Source organism: Schistocerca nitens, chromosome 2 (assembly GCF_023898315.1).
Source record: "Schistocerca nitens isolate TAMUIC-IGC-003100 chromosome 2, iqSchNite1.1, whole genome shotgun sequence".
NCBI lineage: Eukaryota > Metazoa > Arthropoda > Insecta > Orthoptera > Acrididae > Schistocerca > Schistocerca nitens.
Window position 1 is genome coordinate 7,909,477 of NC_064615.1, and position 18,402 is coordinate 7,927,878.

Below are 18,402 nucleotides of genomic sequence, written 5' to 3' on the forward strand. Positions count from 1 at the left end.
GTGTCACTAAGCAGGGCACAAGCTGCTCAGGCATTGTAACTGAACATTTTCTCCTGACAGTGTAACACAAGTAAAAAGATTCTACGTTCACAAAAACCAATGCCACGCTATTCACTCCAGCCGTTTGTGTTGTTACCAGCAGCCTATGTGTGGTACAGTAATTCCGTAATGTGGTCGCCGTTAATCTCCTATCAATGGTGCGGGATGACACAAATTGCTACAGTGAATACATCATTTGTTTTCAGGTGGCAGGAGCAGATACGAAAGGCTTAAGATGCGCTTGGTGCAGAATACGGCGATCCTCCGTTGAGTGATCACATATGGTCAACCTGAAACTTGGCGATTGGTAAGGCCATCCTCACGTTCCCGTACAGTCCAACATCAGGTCACTGTCATATCCAAATGCCCATAAACTTGAGTATATTGTGATTGGAGACCCAGGATGGCGCCGTGTCTCTGTCAGTGATGATAACAATGTCTCAGACGAGTCGTAACACGGAAAGATTTTTCCACCAAACATAAATAATTTAGATTTTTCATTTTACAAGTTTATTTTGTTTGCGATCGCATTTTTAGGTGGACTTATCTAATTATTAATAATCTGTTGGTTGATACTAGGTAGCTTCAAAATAACATCTCTGCAGAGTCGCATGTTTTGAGGATAATTTTACACTTGCTCTGACAGCATGGAGAAAGAAGACCTCCACAGTCTTGGAAAGCGCCACGGGCTGAGGGCTGGAAGCAGTGCAGCAGGTTTTATGGGGGCGTTTATTGCCTAGAACTGCGGTGCCGTCGAGAAGCCGCTGGAATGGGTTCCTCACGGCAGCTGTGCCCTTGTTGAGAAAGAGTCTTGGGCGAGGTGGCGCTGAAAGCTTAAGATCGTAGAGATAGCAGCTTACAAGTGCTCCCACCAGCCCCATGAACACGGATGTATGTGCGAGAATGCCTGCTGCAGATGCGCGTTAAATGTCGCACATTCTCTCACGCCAGATGCCGAGGCAATTTGCCGCCACAAGGCAGTGAAACGATTCAGGTTGGCTGAAATTTTTGTCGGAAGACAAGTTAACAATTGATTCTAGAGGTTCTCACGAACTGAGTACAAGCTGCAGGCGACTGGATGAGAGTTTGAAAGTTAGACGTTAATACTTCTCTGCAAAGTTGACTAACGATTCTTCTGTGGTGTGCATGCGCAAACTCTGAGTCTAACATATTAGTAGCGGGCGAACGCTTGTTGAGAGGAGTCGGAAGTGGTTGGATACAGACTGCGGCGGAGAGACGCCGTGAGGTATGAGAGGTCGCATCCTGCCATGGAGCCGGAGGAGCCTTTGGTATTAAATTACGATTTTTGCTAATTATCCTTTTTGTTGCACTTAGGTTTTGCTTTCTTGAGCAGTCGAGTCATTTTGTCAGATTTGACTTGTTTATTGAGTATACGTATTGTGGAATAATTAAAGTGTGTGTAAAGTTTGTCAATGTTGAAGTAATCTATTTTACGATAGTAAATTAAAGCCTTTATTGGTTTCTTTCATTTTTTTTAATTTCACTTATTTTTACATTCTTGTTGTGTCGTCTGTTGTCTCAACTCAACAATATCAACAGACTGTACATGATCAAGTCTAGGCTCAAGATTGATAATATCAGACTTGAGTTCCTTGCGTACCTAAAATTTCCTCCAATTTACTATTTTAATTATCATTAATCTCATCCCGAAAAAAATCTAAAATTCTGTTCCTGTTTACTACCAGATTCCTTCATCTTGTCATTTATCTCCTCACGAAACGACTTGAAATTGCCTTCCTGTTTGCCACTAGATTCTTTGATCTCCCCAATAAGTTCGTCGTTCATCTACATCTACATCTACGTGATTACTCTGCTATTCACAATAAATTGCCTGGCAGAGGGTGCAATGAACCACCATGAACCACCTTCAAGCTGTCTGTCTACCGTTACACTCTCGAACAGCGCGCGGGAAAAACGAGCAGTTAAATTTTCTGTGCGAGCCCCGATTTCTCTTATTGTATCGTGATGATCAATTCTCCCCATCTAGATGGGTGCCAACAGAACGTCTTCCAGCAGGCCGGTGTGGCCGTGCGGGTCTAGGCGCTTCAGTCTGGAACCTCGTGACCGCTACGGTCGTAGGTTCGAATCCTGCCTCGGGCATGGATGTGTGTGATGTCCTTAGGTTAATTAGGTTTAAGTAGTTCTAAGTTCTAGGGGACTGATGACCACAGATGTTAAGTCCCATAGTGCTCAGAGCCACTTTTTACGTCTTCCCGCTGTATCGGCATGATTAGCAACATGCTGTAAATATTTCACAAACAATACTGCGATCAATGCAGAGTGCAATGCACGACCATGATAATTTCAACAAGCACTACCACATTTTTATGTAGAGAGATTGAATGACAAGGATGAGTTTCGTGGTGGTGGTGGTGGTTGTTGGGATGTTTAAGGGGGACTAAACAGCGAAGGTCATCAGTCCCCCATGAGTTTCGTCAACTAGCCTTAAACGGTATAAAAAAATGAAAGAAAGGAGTAAAGACTATGATTTACTATTTTCGCAAATTGGATTACCTTAACACTGACAAACTTTACACCGACTTTAATTACTGCACGATGCTTACAATCAATATAAACACGTCTCTGGCCATAACAAAGATACGATTATTACTGTCAATTGATGCATAGACAGATCTGACAAAATCCCTCCACTGCGCAAGTAAGCCATAACTACGTGCAACAGAAAGGCAAATTACCAAAGATCCTCAATTGATAGCAAAGTCTCCTCCATCACTACTAGCACGATGACGGCGGGATGCGACCTTCCGTGTCCCGCGGCTTCTCTCCACTGTAGACTGCGTCCGACCACTTCCGACTCCTCTCCAACAACAGTTTGCTCGCTACTATTCGCGATAATAATAGCTGAGACTCAGAGTTTGTGTGCACACCACAGCAGAATCGTTGGTCAACTTTGCAGTGAAGTATTAACGTCGAACTTTCAAGCTTCGTGACTCATAGGGTGGGAGGTATTCCGTTTATAACGGGCGCAACGATTGGCACCATGGATAGTGCATGCCAAGGGTGCACGATTTGCTCTAAACTGCAACACACGGCGTGGAGGTGGGATTTTCTGGTGGGTGTCGATAGGACACATATCACTGGAGACATTGGTGACAGCGCTGGTGAACAGCCTCGGTATTAAATTTCATAAAGTGCTGATTTCTCCTCTAAGAGGCAAATCATTCGTTTTTCTGTGAGCAAAGAACGAAATTTGAGCAATCAGCATTCTGGAGTCGTGTCCGGCGCTGTACGGAAGTAGCTTCGACCCCAGGAGTTTGCCGACGCCATTTGACGTTCTCCTTGTGGTAAAAATGTCCAGCCACTTGGTCTGGGCGACGCCCGGCACCACAGGGCATTCCTGCACGTGTACCAAGTTGAGTTGACATCCGACCAAGCCTTCTGGATGCTTCAGCTATTTGTCAAGCAGTGTACATGTCGTAACTGTTGTGTTGATAGGGGGCTGTAGATGGTTTCATGAGCATTTGTCTAGTATTTGGAGGACATGGGAGCGTAAGTGGCTTTGTACTATTTGAAACTGTGAGCGAGCGACGTCATCAATGATGCCGTGTCGCCTGGAGGCTTGCTTGGATCATCTCTACTTTGCAAGATGCGCGGGAGACGGCGTGCACTGTTAGTCGTGAGATTAGGAGACACAGTGGCCGGCAGAGGTGTCTCGTGAGTTGTAGCACGACAGAGGCCGAGTGGCACGGCTGTAGTTATATTCTGCGGAAGTGGAACACGTTGGATTCCTGATTAATTATTTGAGATGAGTAAAGAAGAGGATTTAATTTAAGGTAACTGATTCGAGATTTTCTACTCTTGCAGCAGCTTGTAGCTACGCATTCTTGGTTCAGACATCTAGACTTGATTATAGGGGAAGATAAAACTCCATGCATAATTTCCAATTTGAATTTTGGGGTACGAATAACTGCTGAATATATAATGTCATTTTTATAAGTTGCGGTTTTGAAAAGATCTCATTTTATGTTAAAGAATGCTTACGTTTGTCCACTCAAGGTGTGTAATGTTCTGTATATTAATCTATGTGAAGCAAGGAAAGTGTTAATTTTTCATTACAGAACTTTTCTAATTACAACCGACGTTATAATTTATGACAAGTCATTGTCCGCATCCAGGGTCCATTTCAAAATATGATTGAATTTTCTCATTATGAGACTATTGAAGGGCGAACTGTTTTAATGGTTAAAAACCTTTCAAAAGCCAAGACAGCGCAAAATATTTTTCATTCGAGACAACCAGTTTCAACAGACTAAGCTGTCATCTTCACTTGAAATACTGTGCATGAGGTTCAGCGTGAATGAACATGCTTTACTAAACACAAAAAATACTGAAGTTTCGTACTGACCTGAAGACTGTTGAAACCAGTTCTCTTGAATAAAAAATATTTTGTGTAATCTTGGCTTTTGAATGGTTTTAACCAAAATATGAATCATCATATTTATTTATTCAGATTTGTTATGAACCGAGTATACTTCGCCTTTTTCTTCAGACGGATCTCAATAGATAGTTGTAGCTCAGCAAATGCGACACGCTTTTAGCACAGGAGGAGTGTCACGGTGTTTTCATCTTGCAACAGGTAAGCCTAATTAAATAATAAAAAGGGCCAAGGTATCAGTTTAAAAGTTTAATGATTGACAGTGTTGAATTCAGACTGTATTCTTGCCGTTATGGATGTTTAAACAGACAGGGGACCAGGTAGGGACAATCAAATAGTTTCCTCGCAGCCAGATTTTGCAACACATTCTCGCAGTCCAATCCTTATAGTTGCAGTTGAAATCCTATGTTGAAAGCTTACGTAAGACTACAGATACCTTACACTGTAAGCAAGCAAAACTTTGGGGAGTGTCAGCGAGAGTACCTACGGGAACTAGCTTTCTGTGAGAGTTGTAACATGATGATACAAATTCTGTAACTCCTGCTTTAGGACAATGTATCTTTTAAATACAATCGTTACTAACTCCATAGTCTATGAGACACTCTTAACGACAATGTAGCTCTTACATACAATCGTTAATAACCCCATAGTCTATGAGGCACTCAATTTCTAACTCAGATACAATCGTCATAAATGTACGATTTGCAGCTCAGCGATAAATCGATGTGTGCCTGGTGACGAAGAAGAGATAGACAGTCAGAGCGATGTATTATCGTAATTTGTAATGTACAATTACACTCTTGAAACGGCTACTCAGTATGAGGCTGAATCAACACACATTCCCGACTCATGCGCGAACAGGAAACGATCCGTAGTAAAATGTAGTGGTACTAGGTTTTTTCTATTGAACTGATTGATGACAAGAAGTATTAACATTAATAGTATCAGGCAGATAAAAGAACACTGCGCTTGCTAAAAGCTGTTGTTTTAAAACAATCCGGCGCTTATTAATAAAATTAACTAAATATACTGGAAGACTGGATCAATTCCTTTAAACAAATGGATCAGCGCAGAGGAACACGGTCGTCATTTGGGACAATTGAAGTTCAGGAAATATTTTAAAAATACTTCTGTCTCAAATTTATTCTACAGGACTGGGGAACAGCTTGTAAATTGTCTTCTATATGTGAGAACTGATGTAGTTCTTTGCTTTTACCAAAGAGAAATCGTGCAGATCCTACCGTGAATCCATCCAATTCCAGAAAAAAGTAGCAGCTTCTCGCTCATTTAAAGGATGGTGTTGTACTACTAACATGGCCACCATCAACAGACCTTGTTATGTACTCACTGCGTAGCACAGAAAATTTCTGCACGCCAGTTTTCATAGTCCGATGAAGAGCCACAGACAACTACAAAGTCTCAAACAGAGCTCGCTCTGCAATCACTGCCTTGTTCAACGGCGCCAAAAATGTAATTTAAAAGCAGCCACAACGCCTTGCTTTGTCCATCTCAAAGTTGCGACCATACCGGAGGCGCAGCACCGCACAACGCTGCAGTTCGGCGAAGAACGGAACAGTGTGTTCGTAGGTGCGCAGAATGGTCCCAGCGTGTGTGCGCACACGTTATTAAGGTCAGGTTCTCATTCAGATGAGCAGAAAGTAGGCAAAGTTAGTTGTTTCTTTTTTTTTTTCTTGCAATGAAAAGACATACTAAAGATCTGTTTAAGGATTATGATTGATAAAATTTCGAACTTTTAATGTTAGGTTTTCAACACAAAAAAGGGGGGGGGGCGTAATTATGGTCTGATCAAGACCTGCGAGTATGAAGTAAAAAAAATGAAATGCCGTGTGGCTAGGGCCTCCCGTCGGGTAGACCGCTCGCCTGGTGCAGGTCTTTCGAGATGACGCCACTTCGGCGACCTGCGCGTCGATGGGGATGAAACGATGATGATCAGGACAACACAACACCCAGTCCCTGAGCGGAGAAAATCTCCGACCCAGCCGGGAATCGAGCCCGGGACCTTAGGATTGACATTCCGTCACGCTGACCGTTCAGCTACCGGGGCCGGACAGTATGGAGTGGCAGATTGCGTGCAGTGTAGCCCCTCAGCAGTTATCTGAAATAAAAAATGGATAACATCAGTCGATACTACACTAAATTTATGGGCGCTTATACCTAACCACAATGAACTAATCTCAAATTTAACGATATGTTGCGAACTCGAACTTGGAGTTCAATTTTTGGGGATTTGTTTCATTCTTTGAACAAATGTCATATACTTTCTGGTGTGAAAGGTAGAAGTTAACAGATTGAACCGTTTTCACTTTATGATACACACAGTTCTGAAAAATAGTTCCTTAAGAAAAACCTGTTTAAAGTTTGGGGACAACTTTTATATGTATTGTTGGTTCAGTTTGCATAAAAACTACATGTTATTATATATTTCGATGTCGCTGAACAAAAGTCTGAATTTTGATTTTTTGAATTGATTTACGTCTTGGTAGTGATCGGTAGGAAATCGGTTTTAAGATTCGGTGGCGACATCCCTACCATTAGTGAAAGCGCAGAGAACCAAAAGGACACGTTGAAAGGAATCAACAGCCTACAGAGCACAGAATATCTAGTGAGAGTGAAACGTCCCCTTAGAAAAATTATACATGACTGTGCTTAAACTGACACACAATATTTTTGGCGCAACGCAATCTGACTTTCAAAAATCCCTACAAAGGAATGGCCCTGACTAACATTAACCTATACGTTTCACAAATCACTTACCTCACAAAAATGTTCGTTACTCGAACTACTGCAATACAGCGGGCGCCACTACTGCCAGCTAAATAAAAGATTCAAACTACTAAAGGCACTAACTACTGATAGGCATAGTTAGCAAATGAATGATTTTGATAGAGAACAAACAATGTATTTACCTTAATAGTGTTCAAAAGTCATAATATATATAGCAGTTCATGACATCCAGTGTTACAAATTTCAAAACTCCGCCATTTCTCTCTCCACATCCACCACTGCTGGCGGCTCACCTCCAACTGCGCAACGCTACGCGCTGTTAACATCCAGTTGCCCAACACTACAATGGCAGACAACAATGCAAACTAGCCACAGACTGCACACAGCACAGCCAGTGATTTTCATACAGAGCGCTACGTGGCGTTACCAATAAGAACACCTAAATAGCTTACTTACAAGAGTAAATCAGAGAAAGACAAAAATAATGAGCAGTAGCAGAAACGAGATGAATGAGAAACTGCTCAAGAAAAATGGCAGACGAACTTAAGGAATTCTGATATCTTGGAAGCAAAATGAGAACTAAAAGGACATGCTGAAAGGAATCAACAGCCTACTGAGCGCAGAATGTCGACTGAGAGTAAATCGGACAAAATGAGACAAATGAGCAGTAGTAGAAATGAGATGAATGAGAAACCATCCATGAAAAATGGCAGACGAACTTAAGGAATTCTGATATCTTGGAAGCAAAATGAGACAGAGAGTAGAGTAGTGCTGGCAAAGACGGCATTCCCGGCCAGAAGAGGTCCGCTAGTATCAGGTACACTACAATTTGAGGCAGAACTTTCTGAGAACGTTCGCTTGGAGCACAGCATTGTATGATAGTGTATCATGGACAGGAAAACCGGAACAAAAGAGAATCGAAGCATTTGAGATATGGGGACTACAGAAAAATGTTGAAAATTTGATGGGCTGATAAGATGAGGAATGATGAGGTTCCTTGCAGAATCTGCGAAGAAACGAACATATGGAAACATAGAGAAAAAGAAGGGAAATGTTTATAGGACATATCTTAAAACATCAGTGAATAACTTCGTGGTACTGATGGAGCTGTAGACGTTAAAAATTGTAGAAGAAGACGAAGTTTGCAATACACTAACCAAATAATTGAGGATATTGGATGCTGGGGAGAAACTTCTCGCAGGCCACATCAAACCAGTCTAAAGAATAACGCCATCCCCAAGAAAGTGATGGGAAGTCTGAAAATTTTCATCGCATGTTGTCGAAAGGCTTCGAACACTTGGTTAGTACGAGAGAACCCATAATGTAGAAATGAGACGTTAATTGTAGAAATGTGATAGAACAGAATAGCAAAAGCATGGCCTTCCTTTTATTTTTTATTTATTTCTTCAGAATAGTGAAGCAATTTATCTGAAAGATTGTTGTTGATGATGGACTAAAAAGTATATTATTTATTTTATCAGCAGTACAACTTAGTAAGTAAAAGCACCGATAAATTCCTGCAGAGAGCCCCAATACTGATACGGAAGCCCATGATGCCTTCCTTGCAGTGGCAACTTGGCTACCTGACGTGGAGGAGGTACAGGTGAAGGAATCGGATGTGAATGGCGGGCCGGTGGTTGCGATTCCGATTCCATTCACAACTGCAACGAGGAGCTTGGTTCTTTTATTTTATTTTATTTTTTCAGTGGTAATCACTATGTTCCGGATTCCACAATTCCGATTGTTCTCGATATAGATAAGTACGCATCAGGCACCTATGTTCGATTAACAGAGTGCGATGACCACTCATAGAAGACATGTGGCAGCATTAGCTGTGGAGGGTTGAAAGTATCATTGATAAGAATGTACTGAATTAATTATTCAGCAAACCTGCATCTGACTGCGTCTGTGAACTTGTTTCTTGCACTCCTCCATTTTGCCAGAAATGCAACATGTATTTGACTCAGCAATCAAGTTTAAGAGAATAATGCCGCTTGTGCAATGGCATTAAGATGGTACTGGAGAATTAACTTTTGGCCCTGATGTTTACTTGGTTCTTTCATTGGTGGGTAACTTTAGTTTACTACTCATTTTCATATTCCATACAAGCAAAGAATGTGGATAATGATACAGGCTGTTAGATTTAAACACAATGTTGATCTCAATATATATATTGTTAAAATTTTACGCCATACACAAAACCTATCAGTTCAAACATTGTTGTAGCACAAATCACTCTTACAAAAATTTTTACAAAACGCTTACTTCGTCAAACCATGGACATACAAGTCCTAACTCCGAATATTATTTTAAAAAAAACCAATCTGAAATGCTTATATATCTTCTCTCATTTACTTGCTAAAGTTAGGTCAAGGGCAGCGGCCTAGCTCAACGCTGTCACCACACGTCTGCTTCCTACGTGCACCTACCTCCGACTTCCCCCTTAAAGCTGTCTGCACACACTGCTTCCTCCGCGTAGCTACCTGCGACTTCCCCCTTAAAGCTGTCAGCACACACTGCTTCCTCCGCGCACCTACCTGCGACTTCCCCTTTAAAGCTATCTGCACATGTCTGCATCCTCCGCGCACCTACCTGCGACTTCCCCCTTAAAGCTGTCTCCACAAGTCTGCTTCCTCCCTGCACCTACCTGCGACTTCCCCCTTAAACCTGTCTGCACACGTCTGCTTCCTCCGTGTACCTACCTGTGACTTCCCCCTTAAAGCTGTCTGCACATGTCTGCTTCCTCCGCGCACCTACCTGTGACTTCCCCCTTAAACCTGTCTGCACACGTCTGCTTTCTCCGCGCACCTACCTGCGACTTCCCCCTTAAAGCTGTCTCCACACATCTGCTTCCTCTACGCAACTACCTCTGACTTCCCCCTTACACCTGTCTGCACACGTCTGCTTCCTCCACGCACCTACCTGCGACTTCCCCCTTGAACCTGTCTGCACACGTCTCTTCCTCCGCGCACCTACCTGTGACTTCCCCCTTAAAGCTGTCTGCACACGTCTCTTCCTCCGCGCACCTACCTGTGACTTCCCCCTTAAAGCTGTCTCCACACGTCTGCTTCCTCCGCGCACCTACCTGCGACTTCCCCCTTAAAGCTGTCTCCACAAGTCTGCTTCCTCCGCGCACCTACCTGCGACTTCCCCCTTAAAGCTGTCTGCACATCCCTGCTTCCTCCACGCACCTACTTGCGACTTCCCCCATAAAGCTGTCTGCACACGTTTGCTTCCTCCATGTACCTACCTGCGACTTCCCCCTTAAAGCTGTCTGCTCACGTCTGATTCTTCCGGGCACCTACCTGTGACTCCTCGGTTTTTTTTACTCCGTACACCCAGCTCTCTTAACCATCAAAGATCCTCCTACTCAAAGATATTGTACTCGTTCCACCTTGCGGTTGGTAACTACCGACTATTTTCTGGAGCTACCCTGATCAGACCTTAGCACATACGTTTCAGGTTGTATAAAGTGTGTCGGAGGTGAACGATGGCTACGGAGAAACATACGAGCGAACAGACGTTCAAATGTTGGGCAACTAACCACCCAAATTAACCAGTGTCTCCTCAACGATTTTTCAGCAATCATTGCTGGATATGGGATTCCGCAGGGTTGGCACGATTAACGCACCGATGCTGACTGTCGTTCATTGGCGATGAGGGCTGGAATTTGCAGCCCAGTACCGCAACTGGACGTCCTCTGAGCGGCGACGTGTGGTCTTTCCAGATGGCTCTGGGCACTATGGGACTTAACTGCTGAGGTCATTAGTCCCCTAGAACTTAGAACTAGTTAAACCTAACTAACCTAAGGACATCACAAACATCCATGCCCGAGGCAGGATTCGAACCTGCGACCGTAGCGGTCTTGCGGTTCCAGACTGCAGCACCTTTAACCGCACAGCCACTTCGGCCGGCCTTTCCAGATGTGTCAGGTTTTTGTGATCCACTAGACAGCTGGCCAATAGCGTGCACGGCGTGAATCGTGTGAAAGTAAACAGCCTGTAGCAACCGTCGGAAGGGTACACACCAGTAGAGAGGGCCTTATGGCCTGGGGAATGTTTTCGTGGCATTCCATGGTGTGTCTCGTCATTCTGGAGGACGCAATGAATCAACAGCAAGTATGCATCAATCCTGGGACCACTCGACCCCTACATGCAGTTCTGTTTCTCCTCGGCACGATGGCATCTACCAGCAGGACAATGCAACGAGTCACGCAGCCCACAACGCACGTGCTTGGTTCTAACAGCACCGGGGTGAGTTTACGCACTTCTCTGGCCACCAAACTCCCCGGAGTTGAACGCGGTTAAGAAACTGTGGGGCCACCTCGATCAGTTTGTTTGCGCCATGGATCCTCAACCCAGAAACCTTGCGCTGCTGACCGTGGCACTGGTAGTGACGTAGCAAGCTGGGATATTTTTAATTCGCTTCTTGTTTAGCCATCTGCCTCCTTTAAATTCATTTTTCCATGTTAACTGATTACCATTATCATACGTGAGTATAATCTGCATGTTCATAATAAAGAAAGGCTGGCCCTCAGTTTTAAAGAATAGAACACCAGATCTAGTTTTGTGCTTAGTTTTATGTATGTATTTGATTTTCTAATTTATTTTGACTATTCCTAGTTAGTATCTTTCTTTATAGGAAGAAATCAGTAATTGTTTCATAACTTAAACTAAATTGCTGACGTATAAACAAAGATAAATTCCGTAATAATTGTAAACATTTGGAAGACGAGATTCTTGTAATCTTTAAGAATTTATTTAGCTCTATTCAAAAACATGTTAGCAAAACCAGTCCTTCATTAATTCCAAAGTAAATAACAGTTTTATCAAAAGTATTGTTTGCATAACTATATTTGTTAATTTCATGATTTAAACAAATAATTCGGCTTGACTCTTGCAGTAGAAGAAGCTGTTAAAAAGAACCAATTTTTCTATGTATTCAGTTAATTTAATGACTTAAGTTTTAATTGTAATTTCTGTAAATTTAATTTCGAACAATGTGTAGTTTCAGTACGTGTTATTATGATGATATATAAGAGCCCGATTTTTTGTCACGAGACAGTCAGTCCTCGGCTGAGTTTCAGACAAGTAACCTGTGCTGGTTAGAACAACAACAATGCTCCAAATTAACAATGAAATAAGTGTCAAACAATTAGGCGTGATTCAAAACAATGATAGTGTCTGCTCTATAAGTACCTTATTATTCTTCAATAACTGTGAACTTTTGGTTAGGTTTTACTGCTCGCAGATGTTCAACAAGAATCTATAGTAGCAGTATGTGGCTTTTCACCTCCAAAATATTAATGAGGCTTATGGAAAGTTTAAACAATAATGCACTGGCCATAAATATATAAATGTGTAATAATGGGGGGGGGGGGGTTGTGAACAGTGAATGTAAAGTACAATGAAACACAACTGTGCACCTGTCGGCTATATAATTTGCAGTAGTTACTGTCGGAATCTGCAACCCATTTTTTAGCCCGTGTAGCAATGCAGTACCTCGACACCGAGGACAACAATCAACAAACGAAGAATTAAAAAGCAGGTGGGACCGCTATATGGGGTCGGCATGGCTCCAGATCCTTACGGAACATTTACTCTCTTACTACACGTTACGCAGCGGTTCGTGCTGCGGAATGTCGTTATTCAAGCTTTTGACAGTTGGTGGCATAATGTGACTGTTTACTTTTTCGTGGTGATTCTACCCGAAACTCTGTTTTGATACACGAAAAATAGAATTTCTCACCTCCTGTCTGTCACTGAAGGGAAAAAAAAAAAACACGTCCAAACAGATAGCGTACTAACTGACCGTTTTCTTTGATGTACCGACACTGGGCGGAAATAGTTCGATGTTGCTTGGCTACGCACGGAGCTGCGTGGTTTAGCCTCCTCACCTGTCGCGCTGCGCTACATGGAGCGTCCGTTTTTTGTTTTGCGCGGCGCAGGTGAGGCATCGGGCGTGGTCGCGGCTAAGGATACAATTTAAATATCTTAATATCTTTAACATTACAGAAAACTTGTATAATACATTCTTTATACACAAATGTTTTTCTTGGTTATAGAAGAACAGATTTTACATTCCATACAGACCGTACATAATGTAAATTAAGACGATAAATTTACCCTACATAAGAAAATGAAACACATACAGCCATCCTTATGGTGTCATTTATTGTATGGCTACCAGTTCGGTACTTCAGTGCATCATCTTCAGGTCTAGCTGATGCTGAGGGGTGAACATCATCGGTATACACGAAGCATCAGCGGCCATCATCTATAACTGGTTTACGCAGATTAACCTGTAGCCGCGATGTTGCCTGTCCAACCATCAACTAACTCAACTATCAACTCAGTTGACAGTTGATGGTTGGAGAGACAGCGGGTTTTTTTTATTATTTACACGTCTACTTTCGTAGCACCAAACTGAGGAGCAAACCTCCAAGGTTATGGAACATGAAAGTACAACACAGAAGTAGTAACAGATAAAATACAATGTTTCTGAACCCAAAAAAAGTCAAGCCATAAGTTTAAGTAAACGCAATCAACAATATAGTCGGCGTTAATTTTCTTCATACATGAACGACCGAAGTCTCTCAGATCTCCATTCACAAGGATCGACATACAAAAACTAAAATTTGCATTATGTCTGTCGTTCCATTACAGTGAGTGGGAAATCATTCTATACTTCACATCAGCGGCGAAGAAACAAAAAACTTTCATTAATGCAGTGTCTTATGTGACAGCGGTTGCCTAGAAGTTCCATGCAGTGTTCCTTCGCAAACGCACGCATGCAGACAGCGGATACGAGAACACCACAGCTATGCAGTTTAATGGAAACCAATGAAAATCTGTGCCGGAGCGAGACTCGAGCCCGGATTTCTCTCTTTACGTGCGTTCATGCATGCATGTCCAAAGGAACACTGCAACTACCTTTACAGGCTTTGTCAAATACAGACACTGCACTAATGAATTTCATGTCAAAGCAAAGGCAACCGGACGAGAAAATCAAATAAGTGTCTCCATGTGAGGGAATCATATCATTGTGCGAGCGCTATGGGAAGCAGACATTGGGACGTAAGGAAGTTAGGATAACGGAAGTTGCTAAGGCGGCGCTCACGTAAAGCGGGGTATCCGGGTTCGAATCCCGTATTCTGAGTTTGTGGATACACATCCTGAAAAATTTTTTCGATAGTGAGTGAACGGTTACTGTCGTTTCTTCTTCTACAATATACTAAAAGGAGTAATGTGCATTTCGAAACGTTGCTGACACTGCACCGAAAAGTTGCAAACTTGCGACGAGGAATGCTAGAGTGAGGAGTGCGGCGTCTATCCGTAAAATGCACTTTGCACTTAGAAACCGTTGCAATTATTCAGCTTATTAGTTTCACAATCCAGCTATCACTAAAATTTTCAGTTGATTCCATAGTCGAAGTAGCATTTTGGTGGAAAGACCTACGCCGACGAGGGACCATAGCGTAGTCGTCAGTAGATAAGGCACAACACATGATAGATATTGAAAGAAGTTTCATTGATGACTGAGGGTAAAGGAAATAAATGTATGTTCAAAACATACTTCAAGTTAATACCAAACAATAGCTCTCGTAAATATTTTACGTGCATCCGATTAACTGTTGCTAGTGTGAAGCGAATGCTATTCAAATGAAATGATTATTCTTCCTCGCAGTATTTGAGTATACATCGTTTGGATACAAATCCATAGAGACGATGCTGAAAATACAGTACTGATGCCCGTCTTCTGCAATTCTGTGATCGAGCAATCCGCTTAAACGTTTGTTAAAAATCATTACAGTGCTGGACTGATGGAAGCGGCAGAGAAAATTCCACGAAGAGCGGCTCGCTTCGTCACGGGTTCGTTTGCTAAGCGCGAGAATGTTAAGAGGTACTTAACGACCTCCAGCGGCTGCCACTACAAAGGAGGTGTTGGGTATCAGGAGGGGTTTAGTGGTGAGATTTCCAGGAAGGATCACACAACATATTACATCTACCACACAGGTGTCGTGAAATGACCATGACGAGAAAATCAGAGAAAATGGTTCTAATGCTGAGGCTTATGGCAGACATTCTTCTAACGTACCATTATCGAATGCAACAGGCAGAAATGATAGTGCTACCAGAAGTTTCCAGTGCTACATATCGTATCCACGCTTGTGAAGTATGCTTATTGACGTAGATTTAGCTGTAGACAAGTAGAATAGGATTCTAAGAAATGTTAATACAGTTATTATTCGCGTTTTTTAATTTATTTTTGAATTCAACTCTTTTCATGTGGAGACTCACGAAACTGAGATAACGCCTACACTTCCAATTTGGTCGCATCACCCTAACTCTTCGTGTGCTTAAGCAGGAGGTTTGTCGCTTGAAAACTGTTCTCTAGCGTTGGTAGGATATCATTTTATACTGTTAATCATTACATAACATCTTATCGGAAATGTAAATCATAGCTTCCACAACAAGTAAATAATGGGAATTAAAGCAGCGCAGTAAGCTGTGTGGGATTATGTACATTCAGGATTCCTCGTATCTGCGCTATGACGACGACCTAATCTGCATAATCAGTATTATCAAGGCGTTCGCAACCGTCACATAGTCTTCAAAAGGGTGCCATCTTGGAAGAAATAAACTGCTCAGTACGACACTGTCTTGTAGTTGCTGACAGCATACGACTCAATAGAACAGGAACACTGACATAGGGCGTCTGCAAGAGCGGTAGGGGGCAGGTGGTGTTGCTACAGGGGGAATTTGACCCTCCCCTCACCCCCTCTCTGGAGTACGGGGTTTTCATACACAAACTGAGAAAGTAACTGTCAATTCACTGGGATACGAGTATAATAATTTTTCTGTGTCGCCTACAATGTCCAGTTTCTGTGTCTCGAAACTGACCAACTCATTTATATAAAAAAATTATAGTTTGAGTGTCCTGCCTACTTCCACAGGAACAAATTTCTGAGGACGCCCATGAGTGCAACATAGTTATGGACAAAGTTTACCTGTCAATAAATATGCAACTGATACCTAGCTATTTGAACATACGTCAAATGATCTTAGCATAGTTAGATTGGATTGGTCTTGTGAACAATTACCATACAACAACAATAACTCGTGTTTAACTCTTTAATTAATAAAAAATATAATGACGTCACCTAAATGATGTATTTGTTTCAATTATCACAACCTGAGTTTTAGAGAATTATTTTTCCTCCCAATGATATGCTACGATGCAACATTTCTTAAATTTTTTTCCGCTGAACCCTCAGATTCTGTAGAGATGACACAATAATTCCGTGACACTCACGTGTATTTTTTCGTAATTCATGAAAATAACGTTTTTTAAAACAAATATCAAGAATTAACATCTCTGCGAATTTAAAAAAAAATTGAATAGCATGTGACCCTCGGTGTGGTCTGTCAGAAAGAGCTGGATTAAGCACTGTAGCCTTAATAGAAGGATATCTGTATGTCTGCTACAAACATTTACAGTTTTATTCCTAGTTTGATATAAATTTGAACACTTGACGCTAAAAGAAAGGGTCACTATCTACATAACATTTCGAAAAACCACCATCTCTGCTTTTCCCAACGTTTTAAGCTAATTTCGTATGTACGTTGAAATTAAAAAGTTGGTTTCAGTTTTATATTCCACTGTTAACAGTATTACGAACATAAGTCATGCGACTTAAAAGATACCTGGCTCTGTATTGTAAGACGTGTATATTTCTATTGTCTATTGTCAAATCACAATTTACGAAATATGTTTATATTTTATTAATAGGATTAAGTAGGAATAATTAATATTTGTCATGTTGGAAATAATTGTGGTAGCAGGGAATGTCTGCACCAAAGTATTGTTGACAAGAGAGACCACAAATTGATATAATTTTAAAAAGGGCGGGAGAGACCGCGTATGGATACATTTTAAGAAAAGAGCGGGAAAGACCGCGCATTGATACAATTTGTAATGGTAGCAGCGATTGTCTGCACCAGAAAGCATTGTTGGCAGAAGAGACCGCACTTTAGCTTTCGTAGGAAGTCACTAGTAAGCGAGAAGTGAAGCGAGTCGGTAGCAGGTCTGAAGCGAGAGGTTGAGAGGAGCGGTGTGCCTGCCAGCCACCAGCTATGATTTACAAGAGATTATAAACGGATGTACAGAGACATCAGCTAACTATTATAATAAGAGGAACTAATATTATTGAATTAATTTTTTGAGAAACTCAAGACTACTGAAGGTATGTTTGCGCAATGCTAGTTGTAAGATTATTGTAAAAAGTAAGTCCCATTGGAATGTTTGTAAAATCATTTCATTCAGAATTTAATTAATTTTGCCAGCAATATTGCATTACTGATTATAATCCATCCCAAAAACCATCAACGTAAAACTTTGCAAAATTTTATTGTTGTCAAGAAAAAGTTTAACTATGAATTACGTAACTTCAGCCACATTAATTAAAGAATAACGTCAGCTTTGCTATTAAAGAATAACGTCAGCTTTGGTAATAAATACAGCCACTTATTTGACAGCCCACCAGCAGCTAATAGAGTATAGTAAAAGAGAGTAAGTATATTCATGTCGCAGTTCGATGTAGCAGTCAGATGGCGATCCAGTAACAGTAAAAAAGGTAAGGAACAGTTTTGGGTTATTGCAGGTAACGACTGAGGGCCACGACGACGACACATTCTATGTTTCGTCGAAATAATCAGCAAGTTACTTTTAATAAGCAGCATTCAAATTTATATGCGAAGATTGAGAAAGAGAATAAATTTCAAAGGGAAGATTTCATTTGTTATTATTAAGCAATAGATAGAAATCCTAAGGGAAGGTTACATAGGTTATTGTAGAAGAGAAGGTTGGGTAAAACAAAAGAGATATAGAGGAGAAGGGAAGGTTTCAGTATTTTTGATGTAATATTGTTCCCCTATTTTGTTGCACAGTGGAGAGGTTGCATAAAAAAGGCACTCTAAAGCGTTCTTCTACAGCACACCAGTATTCTGCTTCGGTCTCGACAGTTAGATTTTACGTTAAAGAAAATTATGGTGGTAATGACAGTGATACAAAGGAAGTGGTCTCGAAAGAAGTTAGGACACTGAATGCATATTTACTAAAAAACTTATTTATATATGCGATACATGAACAACAGCGATAATCTTCAGTGTGTTGTTGTAGCAAAATTCTTACTTCTTCAT